General features: G+C 48.0%; 1 protein-coding gene across 1 annotated transcript in view; it reads left to right on the top strand.

Moving 5' to 3' along the window:
- Pros (homeobox protein prospero) overlaps positions 1-24,433 on the top strand; it is a 211,335-nt gene that overhangs the window by 84,425 nt on the left and 102,477 nt on the right. The gene's annotated exons all lie outside the window — the stretch shown is intronic.

The following is a 24,433-nucleotide window of genomic DNA, read 5'->3' as shown; positions in this document are numbered from 1 at the left end:
ACGTCTCATCAGTTTTGCGTTGCGACATGCTAATAATGCATACGGCGCCATCTGTAAAATGTTTTCCGAAATGACTCGGCGGCTGATCTGCTAGCGGAGTGCCGGAGTGCCTGAACATTTTACGACTATCAGAACACGGATGCTCGCTGCTCGAGTGCGGCGTTGGTTTGCTCTGCGCCTTCTCGTTCATCGCCACTGATAAAGCAATCCGGTCCGGCGCGTTTTGTGCACGGGTTCTGTGTCGGTTTAAAATGTCTTTTTTTTCACATGCCGCCGGTAGTAGGAATTAAAACCGCCTCAAAATAAGACCCGGCACCAGCGGGCCCACATCTGAGACCGCGCTTTTTGGATAAACAGTGCGCGGTGCACCAAAGGGAACGAGCGCACGATTCTCCCTGCGCTGCTGCGAGTTCGCCGCCGATACCATTGCAACTGCAGCTACGTACACCGCGAAAGGGCAAGGCCAGGCCGCACACATGCGGCCAGGTCTTTCGTTCGCTTTTCCAGCCTTTAGAGGAGTGTCCATGGTGTCAACAAAGATGAAAAAGCCGAAAGAGCTGGCCCGTAGCAGACGGCAGTCTGTGGGAGCGCAATAGCGGAAGTACGTCACCGCTGAGGAGCGAAGCATCATGGGAGGGGAGGCCAACAGAGAAGAAACAGTTGAAAGGAGGAGGAAATACGGCGCGACGATAATGCGCGGTTTTCGATTTACGATTTCTCAGCTAATACTCATCGCTTTAACAAAATTCTTGCAGGAGGAGATTGCTAATACATTGCTTTATTTGGTTACATGTACATCCATGCATCGGCGGAAGGCATTTCAGGACCCCTTTAAGCGCATTGAAAGAGAATTGTTTTTTTTTTTTTGTTGTTGTTGTTGTTGTTGTTGTTGTTGTTGTTTTTTACGTAACCGACAAGGTGAGCCGTCTACGGAGTGTTTTCTATCTGCGTTTTAAAAGCATTAGATCCTGAAAATACCGAAACTATAGATCGGAAACAACTGGAATTCAATAGCTTAAAGTTCTCTGAGAAGGGTCGTTGCCTTTTATTTTTTATCCGCCACTGGGCTCAGAGATCCTGAGCTCAAGTAAAAAATAAAATTGGTCGCCTATATGCTCCTTTCGTTGAAAATGTCGACGAAAGACGATAGAAGACTGGCGCCCCTGCCAAGTAAATTCCTCCCTTCTCTTTCCCGCTCACCTCTCATGATGTTCCTCTCCCGTCTCGTTCTTTCCAGGATAACGCGCTAGAAGCTTCCTCAAGTCAATTTAGATTTACCGCGTTCCACTGCGCCAAATCGCGTGCCTCGATGCCAGCGCTGCCGTGCGGCGGAGACGCGCGTGAATCGAGGCATCCTACCACAGCAGTTACAGAACCACGTTGCCCTACTCCACGAGCGTTCCAAGCGGAACGTGGAACCTATCTAGTGGAGCCTTTGCTGTTGCCGTTTGATTTTTTAAAATGCCGCAGGTAACGCGGGCAACAGCAGGCGAGGGTTTTCTGCAGTTGATGTAGTATTTTATTTGCTATCGCAGAAACCAAGAATCCGTGAATAAATTTTTTAGTAATCCGTGAATTTTTAAACAAAGAAACACTGCAAATATCACTCATATATTGATTTTCTGCCTTATATTCGCGTAATGTCTTGTTCTTGCTCAACAATGTTGACAAGTACGAACATTAACACCGGACTTAGACGTTTAGATTTGGCTGTGACTATATAAGACTATTGCGCAATTTCTGTTTCACTTTGGCCGGGTGGCTGAATTGAGTCACAGACAGACAGACAGACACCAAAATTTCTGCGTTTGAATAGCCCGAGAAAAACTATCGTCTTTAAAAGTTCTCGTCTATGTTCAATGCAGCGGCGTTTGTGAACAATAACGTGATTGCACACCTTATCAGGGTGCATTCGGTTCAAAGTTCTGGAAGCGTGTGGTACTTATGCTGGAGATGCATGCACTACGTCCGCATGGGAAGAGTTTCAGTAAAGGCCCGTTCACGCTTGCGACTGGAGGGGCAAAGGCGGTGCGATTGCTGTCGCTCTAGTCGCGTCGGTCAAGTCGTTCTTGTCGCGGCGACGAAAACAGGTGGAGAGACCAAACGACAAGAGCGACGTGAGCGACGCGACACGAGCGACAGAAATCGCGTCGGCGTTGTCACTCCAGTCGCAAGTGTGAACTGATCCGATCGTTCGAAGCAAAGTCTCTGTTGTAAGAGAGCAGCTTATTTGAGAACGGTTTGCCGCGTTATTATTGTTTTACTTTTCGTACCTGTGACATATATACATATAGCTTACCGTTAGGTACGCCGAAGAGGAATCCAACGCTCAAGGTAAATTTCACTTGAAACTAAACGTTTGCTCTCTTTTAATTAATTTTTAATTAATGGAGGACGTATTGAATGCCATATCCTTTAACTGGAATGAGTCGAAAAAGAACACACACGACCAATATTTGCACCGGGCCAGCGTAATCGTTTTGACTTTTAAATGGACGCCTGAACTTTCCCTTTCAAAGTGTCGTTTGGAAGTTCGATTGCACGGGTTCCGAATCCTTCGGTCGTTAAAGCAGGGTCGATTAGGACAGCCGAGCATTAGGCCGAAGGGGGAGAAAAGAAGACACTAAATGAAGCAAACGAAAGGGCAGGAAACTGGTGGGCGTGTGTCTGTACGCGTATCTGCACGATCGGGCGTTTCGCATTACCCTCTAACCTGCAGGATCATCTTTCAACGCGCGCGCGGTACGCCTCGAAAAAGATTCGCCGCTCTCGTCTCCCGCAACCATCATCGCCCGGGAGTTCGAAGTTTCCGCGACCCCGTCGTCTTACATTTGCGGCCATTCAAATTAAGTGCTCGCCCCTTTCCCCCTTTCCGTGGGTAACCCCGACTCCTTCCTGTTCATCCCGTCGTATCCCTCGCCTCGAAAGCGCCAAGAAACACCGAGGCGAGCTTGTCGGTGTTCACATCAGTTGGGTGCAGTGCCATGAGAGCCTACAATCCATAGAAGGCTCCCTTACTGCTGCATGCGTGACCCGAAGTCACGTTTTAGCCACCTGAGTAATAGCTCTGGGGGCTTTTAAATTATAAGTAGCTAGTTAAAAGAGCCGTCCGCTGTAGAGCATGTCTGGTAATCACCCGTCGTTTAGGCTGTTATAGCGTCGGCGAGCTGTTTAGTGAACACCAATATTTCTTGAAGAATATATTCGCGTTCGCTCGTCGGATTAAGTTGTCACCCCTGCGGTGTTGCATTTGGCGACTGTTTGAGCCTCGTTGTAAGCGAAATTGCTACACCCATCAATGCAGCGTTTAATCATAGCGAACACGGCGTTGTTTTCTGTGGAAACCTACATTTTGTTACGCCACAGGGAAGCTGTGGCGCTGGGGTCGGTATAGACTGCCGTCAACATAGTGAGGGCTCCAATAGTGTAGCCGTCGAAATAGTGACAGCTACAAAACTAAGCATTTTTGAAGGCTAATGTTTACTGTTTTCGTTGCAGTGTTTACAGACGTGGGCCGCTTTTGTAAGCCGTTATAGTTCACGAACTTTCGCGACCCGCTGTACGCAAATTCTTCGCCGGAAGACTTACCTCACTGTGGGCAGCTGGGCGGCTCGTTCTTCGGGCCGTTCCATAAAAACCGACGTAGAGACGAGGCGGCAATCATCTCGTCTTCTCGAGCTGCCAGCGCGGAGAAGAGCCCGGGAGAGGCCGTAATCGGCGACGATTAGTTCTACCCGGCGCCCAACCTCCGGGCTGATTCATTAACCTCTGCTGCTAAGGCCGCGGCAGCGCTATTACGGGATAAGTTGGCGCCGAAATCGAGAATCTTGATGGCCGCACTTGGGGCCCCTCACGCGACGGGCCCACCCCACGAGTATATGGATCATCATTCGGCGGAGCGGAGTGCGTCCCCCTTCATACCTTTAGGCGGCGTGTAGGGAGTCTATAGACATCTCAAATGAACACGAGGGATTAAGTTTATGCGAACTAAACCTCGGCTACTCTTGCATGTTCAGTGTTGGAAGAGTTAGAAGGTGTGCGTCATCCGTGGATGGTTTATAAAACTTTAATTGTCATCAGTATCGAGAGAGACGCAAAGAGAGAGGGGTAGAGGGAGAGGGGGGAGGGAGAATAATCGCTTATTATAATCAATACGGAGAAGTTGGGTCCTTAGTCTCGAGTGCCGTGGGGTCTTGTGCGTGGGCACAATAGCCCACGGCACAGCGTACAGTTGCGTTCAAATTAATCGCGAACGCGTAAATACTAATCAAAACGTCGACATCGCGTGGTATTTTATGCGCAAGTCATATGTTCTCATGATTCAGTCACAATAAGGGAGGGTATTAACAGCTCTCTCTAAGCACGAACCGAGTAAGTGTTTGACCACCAACGAACCATAATCCCAGGCAAAGGGCGCTGAGGTTCATAGGTGAATGTTCGAGTTTCACTTGCTAGTGGCTGTGTGAAGTGTGAAAACGTGCCTTCACGCCTGTATCTAAGCCACCTCATCCATTTTACAGCTGCGGTGATAAGGAATTTACAGCGATTGGGACAGACGGCTATTGTCACGTTGAGCAAATCTTAAATACCCCGCGATCGAGGTATCTCCATGATAAGCTGCAGACAATGTTATTGTTTGCATTCTGCGATATTCAGAATCTAGAAGGTCCAGGGGTCCTTTGTACTGTGAGTGAAGTGTTCAAAAATACCGGCTCCATTATTCTGCGTTGAATTACTCGAGGCTTTCAAGATTGTAATGTAGAAATTCCTCTGGCTTTTATTCCCATTCGAAACGGCTCGCTAAAATAAGTAAGAAACTGAGACAACAACCGACTTAAAAGTTATAAAAAGAAACAACAAATACTAATTCCCGACACGCGTGCCTCTCCTCACACACGTAATCGCCCTGATCATTTTATTTCGAGCAACCAAATTAATTATAGCAGCCCGTTTCGTTGGCACAAGACTTCCGACTTCATACATATTACGGGCTTCAAAACACCGTTGCTGGGGACATATCGCGTACTATGCCAACAGCCCAAATATCTATTCTTCTTCTGGCGTACAGTTGTTCCACTTATTCGCCACTGTTTGTGATGATGATGATGATGATGATGATGATGATGATTACGATAATGACGACGACGACGACGATGTTGAGGAGGAGGAGGAGGAGGAGGAGGAGTGTCGTGACGCAGGCACTTTCAGAAATCTCTCCCGATCACAGAAAGGCACCTTAACATTCAATTGTACAGAATTGAGTAGCCTCTCGGCTGTGGTAATCGGCTTGTTTTTTCATCCCCTCGTCGTACTCTTGCACGCAGTTCGTATCGTTCTGTGTACTGCACATGGACGCGCGTAGAGGAAAGGGCAAGGGAGGGGGCCCATTCGAGGCGAGTGTTTCCATGGTGTGAACGGTGCTAGGGTTATCGCTGCGACGGTGATGGCCGCGAGAGGCACTGTGAATAAATAACGTGTCCCACGAGCAACAGAAACGCGTAATGCCTTCCGCAAAGCTCTTCCTTCGCCCCAACGTTCGATTCTATTTCGCATTCAACGTTAGGCATCCCACCCTCGGTGCGGAACCTAGGGTTGGGCAGTTTGGAAGGGCGTCTTAATTATCTACAGGGCTTGTGTACACTGACCGACGGTATCTTCGCCTTATCTCGGCCTCCTACGGTCGCTAATTTCTGTCCCAGATGAGGCGACTGCGAGTGCACCCAAACGACGTCCCAGGTATTGTTTTCTGACATTTCGCGACCCGCTTTGTCCATAACGAAGCTCAGTGTTCTTGCGTTGTTCGCTCAAGGCTACGTATATGTATACGTATATATATATACGGCACTGGAATGCTTCTCCGGGGTTGTTGTGACACAGGCGACGTATGATTCACACGCTGCGGCGGTTTGTGTGGGTAGATATTTTGCACGGGTTGGTGTCCGCTTTACTTGCGGCCACCACTCCCTCTACAGATAAGATGACCATTTATTTTTATGTCCGTTTCGAAAAACGGCAAGCCCCGTGACGTTGTGTTTTTACATATTTAACTGTTGTGTTTCGTCACGTTCGAGCAACGCAAGTCGACGATATGCGAAGGAACGTTTGACATCCACCTCAATGCAGCCGCACGGCTACAAAGGAAAGCTGTACAGCTTTCTGAGAAACTTCGTAGTTGAAGAAAAATTCGTCCTGGTCCAGGATTCGAACCCGGGACCAGCGCTTAACCGGAGCAGTCGCTCTACAAACTGAGCTAACCGAGCTAATTGGTAGAGCGACTGCTCCGGTTAAGCGGTGGTCCCGGGTTCGAATCCTGGACCAGGACGAATTTTTCTTCAACTACGAAGTTTCTCAGAAAGCTGTACAGCTTTCCTTTGTAGCCGTGCGGCTGCATTGAGGTGGATGTCAAACTTTCCTTCGCAGAACTCCACGTTGGGATTTCCCCTAAATCTGGTCGATTAAGTCGCCGATATCTTTGCGCACATTTTTATGCCTGGTTTAACAGGGTGCGCATTGCGAAGGGGGTTCAACAATTGTACACAGTAAAGGCGACTTCGTATCGCGTAGTTGGGACATGAAAACGAAATTGTACATTATAGATTAGAGACGTGGCGAAATGATAGGAGGAGTTGGAGTCTCTCTATTTCAGATGTATAGCTATTTGAATTGATTGATTTGATTGATTTGATTGATTTGATCATGAGTTATCAAAACTTGTTGAGCCAGTTGGTTCATTGTTTCACTGGAAAGAAGAAAAGTACGCTAAACGGACGTAGATGAAGGACACACCAGAGGACCAGAGTAAGCACTGCGGTTGCACGCCTGGGCCAGACGATCTTTTTGAAGAAAGCAGGAAACAAGACAGAGAGGGAGATTATTGAGGCATAGTTTATCAGAAAAGCTTGGAGTGACTGCGTTAGCACGCCATCACTAGCACTTAGTGATGAAGAGCTGTCTTTTATTAAAGATGGTGTCTAATCACAGTTTATAACGTGCTATAAACCTTTTCATCCGTTAATCTTAAATAAGATGAAAGCATGTTCTGGGCTGTGTTGCGCATGCGCAGTCGCATCTTCCTGTCGACTGCGCCAATTGTAGGGCCGCTAGCACAGCCCACTGATAAAATGGAAGCGCCCAGGACTAAAAAAAAAAAATTAGCCCCATCTTCCCGAAGGGAACGCTGAGTAGATGCGGAGCATCTCGGGGTTCCGTTGTGTTTCCGTTCTGTTCGTAGTCGAATTTGGGGGACCCACTAACTGACGGGACTGTTGCTTCCATCACACTTCATCGGAAGAACGGAGTGAAGTGGAATCAACCGCAGCAAGCGCTGAACTGAATGCGCGCAGCGCGCTAGCCGATTTACATTCAAGGTTGAAGGAGAGGAGACGAGAGGAGGAGAGATGCGCAAGCGCCGAGCATGTGCCGCGAAAGCAGAAGCGAGAACACGGGAGAAGAGAAAGCGAAGTGCACGCAGCTGGTACGAGAGAAGAAGGGGCGGGAGTATCGCGCAGCTGTGGGAGAGAGGGAAGGAGGAGAGTTGCGCATGCGCAGTGTGAGTGCGGACGCCGACGCGGGACATGCCCAGACTATAAGATGCTCCGCATCTAATAAAAATGTCTATAGTCGCCATGGTTCCATGTCGGTACTGTCAGTAAGCCGCCGGGTTCAATCTGTTGCCGCAACTGTCGTAATAACTCTAAAAAATGACGTCATTTCACGTCTCAGCCAACCGAACTGCGTGACACGCCGCTTCTTTACGTCCATAGATCACGATGTGGCTTTTGCGACGGTAGTCTGTATGTAAGCTAATGCGCGTGTGTGCCTGCGTTGTTAGTTCAATACACGTCAATGCTGTTACCTGCTTATCTGTGAGTCGTTGTCAGCAAATGCTAATCCTGGCAGAAATCCTGACTTTATCTGTACTACTGGCCTGTGTATAAATAAGCGCTTTTTTTTCTCACAAATAAACAGTTGGAAGTAATGGCGCTTGTGTATCTCTTTCGTGCGTCCCCCGTCTACGTCCGTTTAGCGCCCTTTTCTACTTTACTGGTGGTTATGAAATTCAACGCGCCGACGCTACGCAGGCGATGAGGCGCGCCGTAGTGGAGGGCTCCGGGTTAATGTTGACCATTTGCTCCGCAATTTGGCGCCGGATTAATTTTGACCCACGTGCGCAGAAATCAGCTCGGATCATCTCGAAATCGTCTCCTTCTTTCCTTCCTTCCTACCTTCCTTACTTCCTTCATTCCTTTCTTGCTTCTATTCTTCCATTCTTTATTTCCTTCTTTCTTTCTTTCCTTCTTTCTTTCTTTCCTTCTTCCTTTCACTTTCTTCCGTTTTTGTTCCTATCTATCTATCTTTCTTTCTTTCTCTTTCTTATTTTTCTCCCTTCCTTCCTTCCTTAGTTCATTCCCTTCTTCCTTCATTACCTCCTTTATTCCTTTCTTTCTTTCTTTCTTTCTTTCTTTCTCTGAATTTGTTGTCAATGTCTCTTCGGTTTACATCTCGCTGATGTCTCCGCACCCTCCCACAGTCGTTCCCCCCCCCCCTCTCTCTCTCTCTCTCTCTCTCTCTCTCTCTCTCTCTCTCTCTCTCTCTCTCTCTCTCTCTCTCTCTCTCTCTCTCTCTCTCTCCCTCTCTCTCTCTCTCACGCACACACACACACACACTCTCACACACACACGCACACATTTGATGGTATCCTTTGTTGCTCCATTTGTAGTCGCAAAGAATACCACCGCCGCTGGCCTGTTTCCTTAAAGTTTCAGCAATAAAAGTATTTGATAACGGAATGAATCGAATGCAACATATTTCACACACAAAAAAAAAATCGCAGCGCTCAATTCTGCAAGGCCCGATTTTCATCTGTGTTTGTAAGCCGGGAACCGTGGGTGTCACGGTGTCACCGGCGTTCTTTTTCTGCGCACTTCCGGTAGCGCCTGAGCCGTCCTTGCGGGACCAACGGGCTGTGTGTATACCGACGCCGCCCTGCAGTTATGCGCACTGCGACCTCGTCAGTGCGCTCACTGATAGGCGCCAATGACACTCGTTTCACCTGATTACCCTTTACGACCTTTTCGGGCGGCGTAGAAAAAAGAAGAGCCAATGTGAAGCACGGGGCCTAGCGCCTTTCTCTGTTAACTGGCCGCGTGCTTGCTCAATCTCCCGCCAAATCACCGACCGCGTGCGGCCAGTCTTGCGGCCAGGGATCGAGGCCGCGCTCCGGCTAACGAGTCACCTTCGACATGGCGTGTTGTGGTCGGTACACAAGTTAATCTCGGCTGCTACAACACCTTGTGACCAGACGCGGCGTAACGTGTTTGCCATCACCCGAACTGCAAGGCCCATTCTTATTGTGTTATTGCTATCGCGCGGAAGAGTTTCGTACGGCTTTACAGGAATGGTCAGTTAGACCGGGCTCCTGGTCTAGATTTCTTTCGTTCATTTTTGTTGCACACAGTCGTGTAACTATACCTAGTAGTCCTGCAGTGAATTTTTTTCATTAGTCGCGTCCAGCAGTAAAATTTTCAGCACTTACACTAATAGCATTAACGTAATTAGGCTGCAGAAGGATCAACATTTGGGCGAGTTGGTACTGGTTATGTATCATCTTGACGAAACAGCGTAAAAAACGGGGACACTAGGAGAGAAAGACGACAGGACGACGCTGTACTCACAACTATTTTTTAATAAACTGCAACACGCATATATATACTATGTCCCCAAACCCACGTGCGCTCACAACATGACGCACATCGAGATTATCACTACAAAGTAACACCAAACTCTAAGTCACGGACTTATCTAGAAATAAGAATTCTTTTTCATGTAATGCTATCGACGGCTCACTTATGCAGATATCTCCTCTTTTTCTAATGTGAAATGCTTCGATAACTTCCCTAGTGATCTGATTAGTGTGAACCGAAAGGATGGTGGTGTCAATTAGGCTACTAGCTTTCGGTGGAATAAGTGATGTATGCACGTATGTATGCATGCATGTATGCACGTATGTATGCATGTATGTACGTACGTACGTATGCATGTATGCATGTATGTAGTATGTATGTATGTATGTACGTATGTATGTATGTATGTATGTATGTATGTATGTATGTATGTATGTATGTATGTATGTATGTATGTATGTATGTATGTATGTATGTATGTATGTATATATATGTGTGTGTATGGATGGATGGATGGATGGATGGATATGGATGGATGCATAGATGGATGGATGTCACGTCCTTTCTGCCCCTCCATTTCTCTTTCTTCGGGCTCGGAGTTTGTTGACAACCCGTCTTACCTAGTCTTTCCAGTTGGTCACTGGTCCAGTTGGTCACCGGCGTTCCAGTTGGTCACTGGAATTCCGAATGCCTGACTAAAAAAGAGGCACCACGTGGGTCTCGACACGATAGAGTTTCATACTAATATACACTAGAGGGAAATCTGGCGCCACTGTCTGAGGGAGCCGCGCTTCAGCGAGTGTTCCGTCATGTACCGGGCAGGTACGTTCCACTTGTCCTTGGCATGGCTCATGGACAGGCTGGAAAGTTGGCTCTGGCTAAGAATATTACTGTAGAAGGTTCATTAAATTTTTTTTGTTATTATAAAACTGAACCTCTAGAAGGAATAATTTGTCAGTGATTATGTAGAAGCTTCATGCACGATTAACAAGAAAAAAATGTTAGCCTTTTTTGTTGATTTTTCTTCGAGACAAAAAATAAGCCATATGGCTATCTAAGCCAAGTAGGCGAGGAACGTGGCTAGCGGAAATGGCGCCGCCCACGGCGGCCTGCGACTGCAGCGACAGATTTCCCTCTAGTATATATTAGTTTAAAACTCTATGCTCGACACAACGTCCTTCTAGCTCCCAGTTGCCATTTTGTGGAAATCGATGCGTATCTGACACGTCTTACACCCCTCTTAGTGAGCCAAGGTGTAATCAGATTCCTGCCACTGGAACCCCCTGTAACCTAGTCGAGCGTTGCTGCAGCGTTCTAGGAACATAGAACGTTTGTTGAAAAACACTAACGCTCCAGATGTGCAAATCTTTTCAGTATTTTTTCACTAAAGTGTTAGCTGTTTGTATCGCTCATCCGAACTTGGGTGGGGGCTATAGATGCTCAAAAATTGCAATATGCTCCGGTGGTATACTAAAGGATATTTTTTTTAATAGTCAGTTCTGAGTTGACTCTCTTTTCTGCGGTCTCTGGATGGTTGACTAGTGCGCGTAAATGATCAAAAAACGAATTTCCCCCGTTCCGTCGGGCGGAAGTTGACCACACCATATATTGGCCGCAAGGCAGCGCTACAATTTAATTCAAGCACCATACATCTGCTTCGCAACGGGAAACGTATGCACAGTAATTACTGTTGATTTACGCTTGAGTTGCACTATCTTAGCTTGTAACTGTTAGCATAACAAGAAATAATGCAAATTACCCAACGTTGATAGGACAAGTCACTGCAGTATCCCTTTGTTTTTGCTGGGAATTATGGAGCAGCCCTTTATGAACAACTGTTTTTTGCTCATTCTGGGCCCTAATATGAGTGAAACTTCGCTGAGAAAATCATTTTTCTTGTATTGGCCGGGGAACCGGAGTGCGTCCGTTTCCTGCACTTGTTGTAGTTTCAACTTTTTGCGGGCTGTACGCATAATGAGAGGGTTTGTTGCATTAGAGGATGCCAGAATTAAGCTTCTAATGTAGCTGGTTTAATCAGAAGTGAGGTATGAAAGGGCATATCATCAACAATTGTGTGCATGTGTGTCCTTGATTGATTTTGGTCTTTTTATTTTTAAGCGGGCGCTGGTACTTCGCTGAACATCATGCATGGACCGTAGAGAGGCACCGTAGAAAGTGCAGACATTGCCGCTAGCAGAGTCCTTCAATGCTTTTCTTGAAAAGCATTGAAGGACTCTGCCGCTAGTAAGCCTAAAATTTTACACTCACCGCTATTTTGGCGGCAGTTATTTTGACAGCGCTATTTTGACGTCGCGCTGTCAAGGATAGTGTCTACAACGTGCAGAAGAATATTTGTGCGCGCCGAAATGTAATTACCGTATTCACTCGATTTTAAGCACCCCCTTTTTTTCAAGATCGCAATGCCCAAAGGCAGGAGGGGGGGGGGGGTGCTTAGATTCTAAAAACCTAAAATGACCCCCCCCCCCCACACACACACACAGACACACGTACACACGCACTTTTCGCGCAGTAGCTTGAGGAGACAGGCGCAATGAATAATGTTTTATAAACAAACATTTTAAAAATTGGGCACAGACAGTGAACTCACCGTTTAGGACTGATACTCAGTCACTCTCCATGCCACAGGAGTGTGTAGCACCAGCAGCGCCTCTGCTCTCGGTATGCCACAGGGTGTTGTCTTTTGTTCCATCAAACATTTTTTAAATGACTCAACTGCAGTGAAAGGCTCAAAAATATAGCGAGAAAGCGCGGTTGGCTGCCTGGGCCGTATAAATCTATAACCTGGGCACGGCGCGCTTCCTCGCAGAAAAGGGGGGGCTTAGATTCGCATGCAAACATTTTTGCATTTTTTTTTATGAAAGTAGGGCCGGGGGGATTGGCGAAAATACGATAATTTGCTTCAGATAGCTTTAAACTCTTGAGCTAGCTACATTTAAACTGAGCTAGCTAGCTAGCTCTCTCTCTCGCTTCCTTCCTTCCTCACTCACTCACTCACTCACTCACTCACTCACTCACTCACTCACTCACTCACTCACTCACTCACTCACTCACTCACTCACTCACTCACTCACTCACTCACCTCTTTCTGCCTACATGTGTTTTAGCCGACACGACGAAACACCACCCTGTGTGGAGTATAGGACCCAGCGTTAGGATCGATAACACGAAGAACCGTTTTGCGCGCTCCTCGAAGCGTTACATATCCCTGGCGGAGTTCGACCCCCTGCTTAACGAGCTGAAAAGCAGCGGACATCCTCCGCGCATTAACATTCGCGCAGGGGGAAGCGACGCCGCGGCCACGTGCCATACAGGTATACGCGATTATATAATCCAACAGATGGCGTCTTCCCCCGAGCGTGCACGTGCGCGCGGGCACAGACACTGACGGAGTTCCTCGCGAGACAAACGGCGGTCGGCCGGTCACGCTTCAAGGGGCAAAGCTGCTTGGCGCGCCGGCAGCGCCCCCACGGAGCCCATAACGGTGCTGCCCCCTCCCTGATTAGTTGCGTGCAGCGGCTCGGAAGAAGCGACTTGCGTGCAGGTCTTCACCACGATGCAACCAAGATGAGGCCGAGCTGATATCAGCGTCAAACTTGGTTTGAGTAACTGTCTCCCAGTCTGCATTCTTAAGAAATGTTGCCCGATATACGAGCGGGGGCGATGGCGATAACGCCCAGATATTGGGTTGATATCGCGTGCCGATGGCGTTCACAGTAGCTATTGGATTTTAAGAAGGAAGCGTTGATTAACGGATTCTGTTATGGAGGAAATCATCAGCATTATCGTCGTATTTGTCATCATCATCATCATCATCCTTTTTTATGTCCACTGCAAACCGAAGGCCTCTACCATCGACCTCCAACAGCTCCTGCCCTGCATGCGCTGCTCGAGTCCATTCCCTGGCTCTGAATTTTCTTATGTCGTCCCTCCATCGAGCTAACTGGGTTGCTGTACTTCTAGCCTGTCTCTCGGTAACCACTCTACCACCCTGGTGGTCGGTCCAACGATTGTTATTTCTTCGCATTACGTGCCAAGCCCAAGCGAAGATATTGACCACCCGAGTTCGCTCCCTAATCCAAAACGCTTCCTTTCTTTATCTAAGCGTTGCTGCTATCATTCTCCATTTCGGGCCGGCACAAGTTTTGTAGAAAGTGCGAGGAGACACGTAATTTCCGCCAACTCTCAAGCGGTACCCTCTGTGCACTGACACTGCGGACGAGCGCGCGAGAGCGCCGTATCCACGTCGGGAATTACTTTCCCGTCCACACGTCGTCGCAGTGGGCACTGCAAACGCGCCTGCGCCTCCCGGCCCTTTCGCAAGCCGCACTTAATGCTCGGAACTAGCGGTCGGACGACAACCGGCGCGTCTCTCGCTCTCTGCCGCGCCGATAACGGTACCACTTGGCTGCCCCGTGGCCGGTACTCGCGAGAGCCGCTCGGCTGCTCAGTCTACTGCGGTCGCGTGGCCCCCTCGAGCATGACGGTGGAGGCGGGAGGATGGGTGGAAGGCACGTTCCTTACGCAGTCTCTGCCCAGGTGCACTGCTGGCGGAGGGGCGGGTGGTTGAGGGGGAGGCAGTGATGCGCTTTCCTCATTAGAGTCTTGGCGCCCGCCAGCCGCCGGCGCGGCGGCGTCAGCTGTGGTGCGTGCCGCTTCAAGCGTGCCAGCCACGCGCGCCCGAGCCCATCTGGTATCGCCGGTGCGGCCCGTGCCTCATAACGGGACACCGTGGCTTTGTTTCTGTGTCGTTTGACGCGCGGTACTTTGGCCCTCTCCGCGTATTCAGCTCGTCGACGTAACTGGACGCTTTTGTTCGTCCCTCTCTCTACTCGTGCTTGAAGCCGGTGGGTCGGTGGGAACGGACGAGTCCGAGCTGACTCTCGCTCTCGGAGCCTCCCTTTGCCTCTTTCTGGGATCAATCTTCCGTTGCTTCGTTTCATCTCTTTCACTTTTGTTTTCGTTTGCGTGATCTAGTGTGGACGTTTCGGGTGCGCCATTCATCTCGGCGCCATTTCACTTTTGCCCTGGCCGTAACCGTCACCGCCTTATGGTCCTTGCGAGTTCGCACTACCCTCCGTTGCGTTTTTTTACTGTTGTTATTGTTCATTTCCGCACCTCCGAGCTGTTGTGTAACGGTCGTTCTTGTTCAACATCTTTGCGATGGGTTCTTACATGTCGTTTTTTTTTTTTTTAATGCATTCGCCGAATGGTTTGCGTTAGCCGCAATTCTATCTGTTTTAAAATGCGAGTCGATTTTTACTTAAGAAAAGCTGAATTGAACTGCAGCATGCTATTCCAGCCAAGTTTCCTGGCGGATTTCCGTTCGTGGACGAACTCGTTTTGTTTAAAAGCCTCTTGGCTCTGTCGCCTCCGACGATTCGAAATTGGTATACCGCCCCCTCACGTTCTGACCAGGGCCGTTGCCTAGGCGCCCGTATACACCGATATCATGTGCCAACTACAATAAAAAAGAAAAACAAAATCGATCGGCCGCTGTTTTATCAGGAAAAACCCTCCACACTGAAGTAATTGTCCGTGTCATGTCATATAAGTGGCACTTGCCATTATTTTCGCAATATGGTATGTTGAGGAAGTGATTAGCTGTAATATGTGGCCGTAGGCAGTATCGCTACCGAAAGTAAATACATGTTTCTCCTGTTTTCAACCGCGGTAAGATTACTTGGTTTTATTATGTGAATTGGTGTGATTCTTTTGTTGACTGCCCAAAATGCCTTATCCACCCCCACCCCCAACCACGGCCAAGAAGCTAAATTTCTACGTATCGCCGAGTGGTTAATCGATTCACATGCAATCAGATGCACCGAAAAGAATATTTATTGGTGTTCATAATGCGTAGGACGTGGCCGGGAAATGTCCAGCGAAGTTACTGGATGTTTTTCATCACACTATGTGATGTAAGCCCAGCTCTTGCCAGAGTCCACGCAAGCCATCGTACGTGTAACACGAAATATTTCGGTACTGTTATACCACGAATGTCTCTGCTACAGTCCATCCCACCACTTCCACGGCTGCAGAACTAACGGACGTCCGTTGCGTACGCCACGTTTTAATTTCTGCAGTTGCGCATGACATGCGATGACCTTTTACTACGGAGCTATAAGTGGTACGTTGGTCAGGGTCACAATTGTTCGTGTCGTCGTATCACTGGACAGAATACGTTTTCAATGAAACCCAAGTTTCTTGGGAAAACTCTGTTGCTCTCAACTCTCTGTAGCTCTCTCTATGGTACAAATATATTCGAGAAAAAAAATCTAAGAAATTTACGGCTAAGACGGCTGTATCATCGCGGCAAGTTTCCTGCACTTGTCCTTATTAGTTCACACTTGCGTTGTAAACGTTTCAGAATTCCCGTCTGCTGTCAGTACTCGGGCTTCTATGAGCGGAGTATGGTTATGGAAAACTGCTGTAAATTGTGTTTTACATGAACTATCCCAAAGCAAATTAGGCGAAGTTTGACTGCTCAGACGCCTACAAAACAGTGGGAAATTTAGTCGCAGTCGGCATCATGGGTAACTATCAGTCGCAGCTTTAGCACAAAAATATAATTATAGATACATTGAAGGATCTTTAGGTACGCGTAAGCATCTCATCCCCTTTTCTCTCGTGAACTTGAGACCCGGCTCGAGGCGCACGTCTTGTTGCGGCGTTAAAAATCCACAACGCGGCGTTTCTCACACGCCCCTCGCACTTGGCGCCAACCTTTCTCTGCATTGCAACCGTCTTAGTGGTCACGTTCGTTTGCTTGAGTTGGTTGCCTGTCGCTTCTTTCGTTGTTCACCAACATCGGCATTTCTTCGCCGTCATTCCTGTTCTATCGTATTTCGCCGCCTATAGTCGGCGCTGCACTCGCCTCACACTCCATTTTCCAACGCGAAAACAACGGGCGGTGACGGGGTGTGTCGGGAATCCGGAAGCGAACGTAGCGCCACCGCAACCAATGCCGATTCCGTCTCAGCTGACGTCACCGTTCTCCGCACGCGCTCTCGTTATCTTTTTTTCTCTCGCTCTGTCCTCGGATCGACGGCGCGAAATTTCGCCGGCATTCCCTGTATATTGATCACGCAATGATGACAGGAATCCAACATTCCTAAGCCATTCCAGCTGCATTATCGGGTTCGGCAGCGCCACCGTAAAGCGGACATCCACATGTTTGTCTTCTAGGGTAGTCGTTCCAGTCATTCCAAGTTTAAAAACCAATTAACTCAGAATTACCTAAGTCGCAAATTAGAAGCAAATACCACTTTGGACATCTCCAGGCCAATACGCTGGCAAACTAAGTATTGTCATATCGCAATTCAAAGTGAATCGCGATATGACAATACTTGTCACTCCATCTGCAGTACTATTTCCATCGGTATTCTAATATCCTCGCTGTCCAATCATTTGAGCGGAGGTCACTGTCACTCAATTCTTATTTCTTCATCCCCCTCGCGATGCAAAGCGCGTATTTTGGCGCTGCAGTTCTCGCTTTTAAACGAGAAAACCACCAAACGTGAGGCTATTGCAGCGTATTGTCAGAATAAACCTGTTTCAAAAACGACAGACTCGGTCAATGCCCGCTTATTGAACGGCTTTGGAGGCAAAAAACGAGTAAACAAACAAAGCGGATGTTCACATTCAGGCGCTTGTTTACAAACCTTTTTTTTTTTTCGTTTCAATTCGGCTTGTTTCTGTTTGTTTATTCTTGTAAGTCATCCTGTCAAAAAAAAAAAAACACGAACTTACAAGATAAGGTACGTACGTGCCGCCTGCGTCCGGCCGCTTTGCGTGTGAAGCGCCTGAACACTGAAAATAATAAGAGAAAAAGAAACGAGAAACAGTGTATTTCTGGATCCCGCGGGGGAGTTATCGGTTCTAAACATCGCTTATCGGCGGAAAAAAAGCTCGCAATCGCGTTGTGTCGTTGCATAGGGAAAGCGGAACCTTTTAATTCGCGAGGTCAGAGCGAAACTGAGAGCAGGGTCAGGCTTGTATGCAAACACTGCGGAGTGCCAGTGCTGCGTATGCGTCGTCGCATGGGAAGCAATAAGCCCTTATCGCTCCCCTTGGCCGAATGTCACGTGCACCGGCTGATTTCTAGCTTCGACATTTGACTTTCATGCGCAGCATGTGCGCAGCTGTGTAGTTCAATGCGCAGTGATTTCTTTCTCTATTGCGTCACTTCCGCGTGCGTAATTTGTTATCAGTTTAGAGCTGAGGTGCTTCAACCGCATGTATACACTGAGTTTATACACGGAAGTTACTGCCATTCTAAATGCTTTTGCTTTCATAATGCGTAGGGGAGCGTTAATTAAGTATGCGAGGGCTTGTTATTATTTGCAGAGCGTTTGTTAATTTCCCGGATTACCGAGCAACGCAGCGGCCGTTGAACTCCGTTTACGGTTGAACGACGTAGTGGAGCGAAGCAATGCCAACATTTGAATTTCGCGCTCGTGTCGCCGTATATGGTGTCCTAGCGCTGTTCTCCGCGCTACTCGTATACCTTTCACCATCCGCAAAAGGCGTGCGAGAACGAACGGTGCTGACAGTTGTAATATGACGGTGATATCATCACCGTCACTATCAAAATATTATCACGATCCTCATCGCTATTATTATTGTCATTTCTATAGAGTTGGCACTCCATTATTTTGAATTGCGTTCGAAGCGTTGCAAACTCGTTGTCACTTTTTTTCGTTGTAACACTCAGCGCACTTCGATGTTGATTGATTGATTGATTGATTGATTGATTGATTGATTGATTGATTGATTGATTGATTGATTGATTGATTGATTGATTGATTGATTGATTGATTGATTGATTGATTTCAGTCCCTTCATTTTTCGTGAGACAGGTATAGCAGCTGTTTCCGGGGGGCCTGTTGACAAATCTTTGATTGATTTAGTGTGGTGATGATAATGTAATATAGTACACGCTATTCTTCAGCAATGTTTTCTCCCATGTCAGCCTCTGCGTGGTATGTGCTCCAAATTCTCGGGCAGTTCGAGCGTTCGTCTCCGCAAGCCTCGCGAGCATGTGACTTTCCTTTTAATTGCGACAACCTCGAAAAAAGAAGCCCATAATTGGGTCTGAAGAAGAGCCGCAATATCAATTGAGCACTGCTTATCGCTGCTGACTCGTCGTGCCATGGCTGAGGATAAGGTATAACCGAGACCGTCCCTTGCACACGCCTGCCGACGGTCGAAAGAATGCGGGAGGCAGACGTCAGCCGTTATTTGGAGAAGGCCGGTACAGAAGCAGTGCGGGCGAGAACAAAGGAATACGGCTGTTCGGACCGCGGACCTCAGGGCGGCTGATTACCTCTGGTTTCCCTCGGCGGATTGCTTATCGACGCCGTCTTTAACTGTGCACCCTTATTGTTCGCGCTGATTTCATCTCCCCCCCCCCCCCCCCCCCCTGAGCAGCCTTCAGGCGTCCTTCGCAATCTTGCGGCTGCCATTTTCTTTCTCTCTTCTTTTTTTGCATTTATCGAAGGGTCAGCTGACTTACCTGTACTCAGTTAATAACGCCGGAAACGGCGAGGTGCGCCCCGGTAAAAAGATAAGTTCGTAACGTCGAGGGAATCAGCTACATCTGCTTGAAGAGGGCGCAGCGCTGTGAGATCATGTTCAAGCTTGTTGTTTTTGCAATCACCTCTTTCTCGTTTCCCGTTTGTAGGGTAGCCGACTGGGCTCTGGTTAACCTCCCTGCCTTTACTGTCTTGTCCTTCCTTCCTTCCTTGCTTATTGCGGTTGTCATCTAGTAATTAAATATAAGAATGAACATTGTGATGCTCGGTGGCTCGGGTATTCATGTGGAATATGCATTTGGACACAACTGAGTGCGATAACCGACACTCGATAGAAGTTAGGAGCGCCTTACCCAGTGCATGAGTCACTTAACTGTATATTCACCGTGTTATCGCCTCAGCGGTAGTGTCGAACACATACTTAGTGCAACGTTCGTGTAACTTCTGGGGGCGTCAGTAGAAGAAAACCGCAAGGCACCACGAAGAGACAATCGCGACAGCTTAGCCGGCCACGCCAATTTATGTACTGAAGTCTGTTTCGTGGATTACGTTAGGAGCACCGTACATCACGTTTTCAATCAAGTGTCGTGACGTTTAAGCGTAGTTTGCACACCTAGGCTTACGACAAAATTGACTGCATTGGTTACTAGTTTTATCCAACAATGTAGAAGTATTGCAGTGAAGAGGCGCTGAAGGGCGCGTTTGCTGCTCAGCCGCCTGGACAGACCAACAGCACCGTGATAAGAAAGCCACACGCCGCCTGATCCGCTACGTGAGGTCGGATAAGATTGGATGGGCTGTAGCTCGGCCAGTTTAGGCGTCCACGCGGGAACGTTTTCTGGCGTTTACAAGTCTGGCTTCAAAAATTATCACAGTTGAAGGCTCCGGCAGATTGGTCTGCCAGCAGGCTTTCTGTTACCTAACAGGCGTTGACAAGGCATTCTTCACGTTCAGAATTTCGGCCAGTGGGGAAATTTTGCCCGGTTGGCGCGTGATTTCAAACTTGTGAAAACAGCTCATGGACGCCACGAAATTCCCCATTGTTGACGCATCTGTCTTGCACAACGAGCTATTGTCGTTCTCCGCTGAACTTGCGCGTATCTATAGAAAAAAAAATCACGCCATATCCACGGAATGAATGATGATAAGTGGGGCGAAGCTCGAGAGGGGGAGATCATCGGTAACCGTAACTCTCCCGTGAAAGTTCGCCCATTAGATCATTAAGAAAGACGTAAGGCTGTGTGCGTACATTGTACAAATCAACTTTTATTTTGTTCTTTTATTTTGTTCTTGTTCCTTTGTTGTTTCGTTTCTTCGTTTGTTCTTTTCATTTCGTCGTTGTCATGACTGGATTGCGAGGTCCCTTCATTACGACGGCTTTATGATCTGTGAAATGAAGCGAGAGAGGTTCTTGTACTGGCTGCAATGGGAAGTTTGCAAACACTAAGTCTATACACGTTCCTCGGATCGTGGTAGGGTTCATATGGATACATCTGAGTGCGTATTTGAAGAAAGAACTTTTATTTAGGGCGAACTTGTGCCCGAACAAGACGAGAGGAAACGAGCAAAGGTCCTTGCGTCTCGTTCGATCTCCGAGAACGACTGCCTGCGTTCGTGGCGTGATCTCTTGCGTGATCTCCCCCTCGCAGTGCACGTGCGCTCGCGCCTCCGTTGGCGAACACAGACAAGCTCGCGCTCCCGGTGCCGAGTTTGCGCTGCCGGTTGCAGCCGGTTCTTGCGCGTGCCACGCGGCCCACTTTGCGACATCTCCGAAAGCATGCGGCGGTCACGTACCACGAGACACAAGGGATGGACAGACCCATGGCTTTAGGAGCTTCGCCCCTAAAAATTCAAGCTTTGGGAGTTTTATGCGCCTGAGGTACAGTTCGGCTATATAGTCGCGCCGTATAGTCGCGAGGTACGAATCAGTATGGCCACCTGTGGATCTGTAACTTGCGCCGTAATCTCGCTGCTCTGTCGTTTTCGTTTTTCGCCTCCGTCAGACAAACGGCCGCCCCGTTTGCTCAACATCGAACGCGCATCCTTGGGTTCAACTGCAAGATGGCACTGTCACTAAGCCACCGCGGCGATGAGGGCATCCTACAAATTACGTGTTTCTTTTTGGCAGCTTTTTACTTTGTACTCTCTCCTTGGTCCCGTCCGTGCGCTGTTTTTATGACTTTACATACAGTATATCAATGTATTGGTCAACATCCCGTCCATCTGCTATGAAACAGGCAAACAAGACCGGAAGCCTTCCAATCTTCGCCGCTTTGTATAAATTGACGATCAAGCAAAACGGCAGCGTCCAGACGGCGCAAGAACGTATACAAAGGAATCACTCAAGTTCCTCCCGGCGCTGCTGTCGCTGTTGTCGAGCGATTGAAACTGCGGAAACGCTGCTTCCAGATATTGGCCTTCTTTTTCGAACCAGAATTTGAAAATTTGGGGGTTTTACGCGCCGAAGCTACGCCTGGACTTCGAGGCGCGCCTTAGTGAGGGCTCCGGGTTAATTTTGACCATTTGGGTTTCCGCAACGTGCACCGAAATCTCGTCATGCGGGCGTTTTAGTTTTTTGCCACCATCTCCACTTCGAACTCGTGTCGTCATACGTATAGAACGATCCTATGGCTTATCTCACGGCTAATCCGCGTAGACAATGCATCTTTCTGATAAATGTTCCGGGGCTTCCTTCTCTGCTTTGATCTGTTCGTTATCAAGAGGTACACGAGGCCTAGCTGGCTGATACTTTTTTTTTCTTTTTTTTTCTTTTGATGAAGTCTGAAAGGGAAATCCGTTGCGTATAACGACAGTAAGTCAAAATTGGTTGCTCATTTTCTGTGGTTCTTCGCTTACTTTCACTTGCGCAGAACGTATACACCCTGCAATTTATCCTCACTTCCACGGCTCCTTCTCGTGACCGTGTACAATGAAGTAGCCGCTAAATTGCAGCCATGTGTATACCGTATACATTCGGGTTTTGACGATCAGTCAGTAATAATTATTTGAAATTCGGGGTTCTACGTGTCAATGTTTTTTTTTTTTTTTTAGTTCTTTGAATGGCGCAAGGGACACCATATTTCTACGCGGCTTATTATTTTTTATGTACTGTGAAACACTGTTGTACGCTGGTGCCAAAACCGGAGCCCGCATCTCCGTCAAGCTGTCCCTAAGATGGCTTTTTTTTCTGCAGGCCTCCGGCATCGTATATTCTGTACGTGATGCCAATAAAGTTCGTTGTTCTGTTTATTGTTCAATATACACCTGCGCTCTTAGGTGCGTCGAAGCAGAGAACTCTGGTTCGATTTCGACCACCTCCACGGGGATCCTTAACTTGCGCCGAAATCTCGGCACACACGAGCGTTTCCGATTTTGACCTCCATCAGAGATGTAGCCGCCGTTGCCGGAAATCGAACCCGCGCCCTTCGGTTCAGCAGCAAGAATGCTAATTACACTTGATGACCTTGTGACGAGTATATACGGCTGTAGCTGTAGGTACAGTTTAAGACTTTTTTTTTTCATTTTTCTGCATGTATTTTTTTTTCTTGGTCCCCAAATAAATGAATTTTGTGTCGGTTTAGGTATATGTTGAAAAAAAAAAACGTGGTGGGAGCTATATTATTTGTATCCACTGGCGAGGTATAATTATGGTCAGAGTATGTACTAAATCGCGATACGGCACCTTGCCCTCGAGGCAGGACAGCCTTCTCATTATCATATAGATACAGTGTTGTCGATGTTGGCCTAACATATCGTGTGTAGTTCGGCGCTGTTTAGCGCCGTTTCTTCCAGGAAATTCCTAATTGCTAAATTTTGTTCGAACGTGTGTTAGCTTCTGTTGCCAGTGCTTTGAAAACAGATATCGGTTGATCTTTTTCGCGCGGCTTTTATCAGCGCTATATCGCATGTGCAAATGGTCCAAAAGGCAGCTTGGCAAGCTATTCACAATGGGACGTCAGGTCGAGATGGGCTGCTATTTGATGCTATTTGATGACATTATTATGCACTAGTCTCCCGTTAAAAGGGTATAGATTAAATATAACCGGCGATACAAACTGATAAGTTGGAATAATATAGACGCAATGCAAATCAAACGAGAACGCCAAGGTCAATACATTTTTGGAGGGAATCGGTACTGAGAACACGCAATTCGGAATCTCCTTCCCCAGAGTTGCGTGCAGTGGAATCGCTGTCACTGCGAGGTCTCGACCTCGCTCACCACGCCACATCTTCAGTGTAATGAGGAAGCAGAGGAGGTGATGGCGATGACGATGCGCAATGACGTACAGGTGCCCCAAAAAGTAAACGGAGCACGGTCGAAGATTTTAGGAAGATTTCTCCACCAGGTGCCGATAGCCGGCAACCTCTAAATGACTTTTACAGAAAGCCATACTAAACCAAAATCGGGCCCCGCATACCCTATTTATGCTGTCAGCCGTTACTTTTTGGGGCACCTGTATACGTACGCACAGAAAACTTTCGATCCAGACGTACATCCCATTCTGATACAAAATCTCCCTCCTCTGGAGCATGACGACTAAATGCATAAGCGAGACTATACTCGAGAACAAGTCGGGAACGGCAACAGCTCATGTTGCTATCACTCCGCCCAAGCGATGGATCCGGATGTCAACGGGCGTGCGCGTTTTGAAAGGAGACGCTATGAATGCGTAATATAGTCTGCCTTTTTTCACATTGTTTGTTTGTCGTGTAGCTGCAGTAGTTTGTAAGCATATTAGGTCCAAAAAATCGCGAGAACGGCTTGTGCAATGTTCAAAATATTCCCAGTAACGCACTACTTGCGCCGCGCGGAATAACACCCGGCTGCGGTGATGAGGCACAGCGGCAACTGCCGTCGCCGTTCTTAAGTTGTACCTGAGTACAGCGGGAACATTATCCATTAATAAATTATCAGTGCTACCGATAGTTTTGTCTAAAACTACCGACAGTTTATTACCGATAGTGCTATCAGTGGATAATCGCGTATCGATAGAACTACCAGTATTTCTGTACAATCGCTAGATGTAGTCGCCGTCTTGGGACGTGTGACCAGCCAGCAGTGCTGCATGCTGGTATTGCGGCCTATCTGCACTGAAAGCGGACAGAGAACTCCCGCGGGGCTCTGGCGGAATGTGTACGTGAGTAAACACCGGGGCGACGCCACCAGGCACCATCGTCATGGTCGCCGCCGTGGCTGGT

Source organism: Haemaphysalis longicornis, unplaced genomic scaffold (genome assembly GCF_048455015.1).
Source record: "Haemaphysalis longicornis isolate Haplotype H1 unplaced genomic scaffold, Haemaphysalis longicornis Haplotype H1 scaffold_8, whole genome shotgun sequence".
Classification (NCBI taxonomy): domain Eukaryota; kingdom Metazoa; phylum Arthropoda; class Arachnida; order Ixodida; family Ixodidae; genus Haemaphysalis; species Haemaphysalis longicornis.
This window is presented reverse-complemented; position numbering and strand designations above follow the sequence as displayed.